General features: G+C 51.3%; 1 non-coding gene across 1 annotated transcript in view; it reads right to left on the bottom strand.

Moving 5' to 3' along the window:
* LOC126430924 (small subunit ribosomal RNA) overlaps positions 1-672 on the bottom strand; it is a 1,909-nt gene extending 1,237 nt beyond the window's left edge. Inside the window, exon 1 of the ribosomal RNA XR_007577423.1 lies at positions 1-672. This exon is cut by the window's left edge and continues 1,237 nt beyond it. This is a non-coding gene — a ribosomal RNA (small subunit ribosomal RNA).
* Between the last annotated feature and the right edge of the window lie 4,328 nt (positions 673-5,000).

The raw sequence follows: 5,000 nt of genomic DNA, 5'->3' as shown, positions 1-5,000 counted from the left end.
AACAGCGTGGGACACAAATCCAACTACGAGCTTTTTAACCGCAACAACTTTAATATACGCTATTGGAGCTGGAATTACCGCGGCTGCTGGCACCAGACTTGCCCTCCAATAGATACTCGTTAAAGGATTTAAAGTGTACTCATTCCGATTACGGGGCCTCGGATGAGTCCCGTATCGTTATTTTTCGTCACTACCTCCCCGTGCCGGGAGTGGGTAATTTGCGCGCCTGCTGCCTTCCTTGGATGTGGTAGCCGTTTCTCAGGCTCCCTCTCCGGAATCGAACCCTGATTCCCCGTTACCCGTTACAACCATGGTAGGCGCAGAACCTACCATCGACAGTTGATAAGGCAGACATTTGAAAGATGCGTCGCCGGTACGAGGACCGTGCGATCAGTCCTAAGTTATTCAGAGTCACCAAGGCAAACGGACCGGACGAGCCGACCGATTGGTTTTGATCTAATAAAAGCGTCCCTTCCATCTCTGGTCGGGACTCTGTTTGCATGTATTAGCTCTAGAATTACCACAGTTATCCAAGTAACGTGGGTACGATCTAAGGAACCATAACTGATTTAATGAGCCATTCGCGGTTTCACCTTAATGCGGCTTGTACTGAGACATGCATGGCTTAATCTTTGAGACAAGCATATGACTACTGGCAGGATCAACCAGGGAGCTGCGTCAACTAGAGCTGAGCAGCCGGCCGCCCGGGAGTGTGTCCCGGGGGCCCGCGCGAACACGCAAGCGTCCGCTCAATTATTCTGCAAACAGGAGGAGGCTGAGCTCCCCTGCACAACACACCTCGAAACCCTCTCAGGTCCCGGCGGCGCGCAGCGCCGTCCTAAGTACTTGGTCGGGTTCGAGAGAGGCGCAATCGCCCGGAGTTAGGCGAGTAGACGCTTTAGGTGCGACCACCCGTGCTCCCAACTGAGCTTGCCGCTGCCGACAGAGGCCCGGGAGCGTGCTGTCGTGGCATTGCCGGCGGGAGACAACACGCGCCACCTACGGTGACCGGCAGCTCCAACGCCAGCGCCACAGAAGGACAAAAGCCCTACTTGGGTGCCGAAGCGAACTCTCCCAGCACAGCGCACGCGCCAACACGTCCGCACAGCTGCGATACAAACCACCTGCGAGAACCGCTGGGGCGACCGAGCAGCAGACGGCGTCGCGGCGCCGAGCGCCGGGCGGCGGCGCATCCTCAGCGCACAAAGTCCTCAATCGGACCAGCACACTGCAGATGGCCACCGCGCTTCGCACCGGGCCCGCGAGGACCTACTTTGGCCGCAAGGCGCCGCGAGCAGGGGGCGCCGGCGCGCAGCTGCGCCGCCTGCCGCGTCCGTCGGCCGGCGCGCCTGCCACCGGCCGCCCCCACCAGCCGGCTGTAGCGCGTGCGCCCACGCACCGCGCTGCCAGCACGCCGGGCGGCCCCCCCTCACCGGCCGGGGACGGTCCCACCCAGCCACCGCCGCGTATCGCCTCACACCCAGATCCCCTTTCACGTTCGTGGGCATGGTGGGTCCCCTTTCACGTTCGTGGGCATGGTGGGTATCCCTGAAACAACCGGTTAATAGCTCGACCGATCGTCGCCAACACTGATTCACCTCTAGCGAGAACAACCGCACCACAACGGGTTACCGGTTGTTCATTTGCGTAACGTCACCAGCAAACGTACACGTCCATCGCCATTTGCAACGAGTATTGCATGCCTGTGTCAGGTGTCACAACACACTACGTCTGCCCACATAGACGCAACAACATGTGCACGCCTAGAGAACACGTGGAAGGTAGACCCCGTACGTATGCGGTGTCCATTGCGCGAACGACTGTCAGCCCGCCTCTGCAGCATGTCGCAGATGTGGAACGCGGTGCAACATGCTATCACGGTGTGTGAGAAGAGACGACTACGTCCGAATACACGCTCCACTACATCAACAGACTGCTCATGCTGATCGCCATCCAGGGCGTCCGTTCCTCCCACACGTCTGTATGGCGTACCACACTGCAATCCAGCTCTTATAGGGAGACGACACGTAGCTGCGTGCACAATATTTGGACTGTATGGTCCGCCGTTGCTAGGCGCTGTCGTCATACGGTCACATGGGCCACGATGTATCATTCAGTACATACGGAGCAATGTGCAGTACAGTTTGTGGGTTTTGCGTACATCGGCGGACAGGTGACAGGCCGTACCACAACGTAGGCTGAGTACGTCGGCATGCGAAGGGCATTGAACATGCAAACTTCTCACCGACCAGCTTGCGAAGGCAGGGGGGAAGGGGGGGGGGCATGTACGTCCTGCTGCTATCCACACTACAGTGTATAGCAGGAGCATGTGGAAAGTCAGCAACACCTGCAAGGTGTTTAACATGACGCGATACACAGGGGACCGGGCAGTGCGAGTAGCGAACTATATTGCGAGGGTTGCGGTTAGGCAACACTACACTACTTTAACGGGTTGCATAACAATTACAGAGCAGGTTCAGCGACAACGTGCGTCAGGTTAAGGCGCAATATAGTTTAGGTTACGGCGCACTTTAGGTTAGGTTAAGGCACATTATAGGTTAGGTTAAGGCACAACATGGGTTACGTTAAGGCACAACATGGGTTACGTTAAGGCACAACATGGGTTAGGTTAAGGCACAACATGGGTTAGGTTAAGGCACAACATGGGTTAGGTTAAGGCACAACATGGGTTAGGTTAAGGCACAACATGGGTTAGGTTAAGGCACAACATGGGTTAGGTTAAGGCACAACATGGGTTAGGTTAAGGCACAACATGGGTTAGGTTAAGGCACAACATGGGTTAGGTTAAGGCACAACATGGGTTAGGTTAAGGCACAACATGGGTTAGGTTAAGGCACAACATGGGTTAGGTTAAGGCACAACATGGGTTAGGTTAAGGCACAACATGGGTTAGGTTAAGGCACAACATGGGTTAGGTTAAGGCACAACATGGGTTAGGTTAAGGCACAACATGGGTTAGGTTAAGGCACAACATGGGTTAGGTTAAGGCACAACATGGGTTAGGTTAAGGCACAACATGGGTTAGGTTAAGGCACAACATGGGTTAGGTTAAGGCACAACATGGGTTAGGTTAAGGCACAACATGGGTTAGGTTAAGGCACAACATGGGTTAGGTTAAGGCACAACATGGGTTAGGTTAAGGCACAACATGGGTTAGGTTAAGGCACAACATGGGTTAGGTTAAGGCACAACATGGGTTAGGTTAAGGCACAACATGGGTTAGGTTAAGGCACAACATGGGTTAGGTTAAGGCACAACATGGGTTAGGTTAAGGCACAACATGGGTTAGGTTAAGGCACAACATGGGTTAGGTTAAGGCACAACATGGGTTAGGTTAAGGCACAACATGGGTTAGGTTAAGGCACAACATGGGTTAGGTTAAGGCACACCATGGGTTAGGTTAAGGCACACCATGGGTTAGGTTAAGGCACACCATGGGTTAGGTTAAGGCACAACATGGGTTAGGTTAAGGCACAACATGGGTTAGGTTAAGGCACAACATGGGTTAGGTTAAGGCACAACATGGGTTAGGTTAAGGCACAACATGGGTTAGGTTAAGGCACAACGTAGGTTAGGTTAAGGCACAACGTGGGTTAGGTTAAGGCACAACGTGGGTTAGGTTAAGGCACAACGTGGGTTAGGTTAAGGCACAACGTGGGTTAGGTTAAGGCACAACATGGGTTAGGTTAAGGCACAACATGGGTTAGGTTAAGGCACACCATGGGTTAGGTTAAGGCACAACATGGGTTAGGTTAAGGCACAACATGGGTTAGGTTAAGGCACAACATGGGTTAGGTTAAGGCACAACATGGGTTAGGTTAAGGCACAACATGGGTTAGGTTAAGGCACAACATGGGTTAGGTTAAGGCACAACATGGGTTAGGTTAAGGCACAACGTAGGTTAGGTTAAGGCACAACGTGGGTTAGGTTAAGGCACAACATGGGTTAGGTTAAGGCACAACATGGGTTAGGTTAAGGCACAACATGGGTTAGGTTAAGGCACAACATGGGTTAGGTTAAGGCACAACATGGGTTAGGTTAAGGCACAACATGGGTTAGGTTACGGCACAACATGGGTTACGTTACGGCACAACATGGGTTACGTTACGGCACAACATGGGTTACGTTACGGCACAACATGGGTTACGTTACGGCACAACATGGGTTACGTTACGGCACAACATGGGTTACGTTACGGCACAACATGGGTTACGTTACGGCACAAATTAGGTTAGGTTACGGCACAAATTAGGTTAGGTTAAGGCACAAATTAGGTTAGGTTAAGGCACAAATTAGGTTAGGTTAAGGCACAAATTAGGTTAGGTTAAGGCACAAATTAGGTTAGGTTAAGGCACAAATTAGGTTAGGTTAAGGCACAAATTAGGTTAGGTTAAGGCACAAATTAGGTTAGGTTAAGGCACGATATAGGTTAGGTTAAGGCACGATATAGGTTAGGTTAAGGCACGATATAGGTTAGGTTAAGGCACGATATAGGTTAGGTTAAGGCACGATATAGGTTAGGTTAAGGCACGATATAGGTTAGGTTAAGGCACGATATAGGTTAGGTTAAGGCACGATATAGGTTAGGTTAAGGCACGATATAGGTTAGGTTAAGGTACGATATAGGTTAGGTTAAGGTACGATATAGGTTAGGTTAAGGTACGATATAGGTTAGGTTAAGGTACGATATAGGTTAGGTTAAGGTACGATATAGGTTAGGTTAAGGTACGATATAGGTTAGGTTAAGGTACGATATAGGTTAGGTTAAGGTACGATATAGGTTAGGTTAAGGTACGATATAGGTTAGGTTAAGGTACGATATAGCGTAGGTTCAGATACACATTGTTGTAGGGAAAGGTGTATTGGGGGGGGGGGCGGCAGGTTCGTTGATAGTGATTATCGTAATTGGATGCCTGCGGTATTATCCGATTTGTCACGTCAGGATGCACTTTTGGCTCATGACAGGCGGCGCTCCGATT

This window comes from Schistocerca serialis, unplaced genomic scaffold, assembly GCF_023864345.2.
Source record: "Schistocerca serialis cubense isolate TAMUIC-IGC-003099 unplaced genomic scaffold, iqSchSeri2.2 HiC_scaffold_1069, whole genome shotgun sequence".
In the NCBI taxonomy this organism is placed as follows: Eukaryota; Metazoa; Arthropoda; class Insecta; order Orthoptera; family Acrididae; genus Schistocerca; species Schistocerca serialis.
Note: the sequence above shows the minus strand (reverse complement) of the source record. Positions and strands in the feature narration are given on the sequence as shown.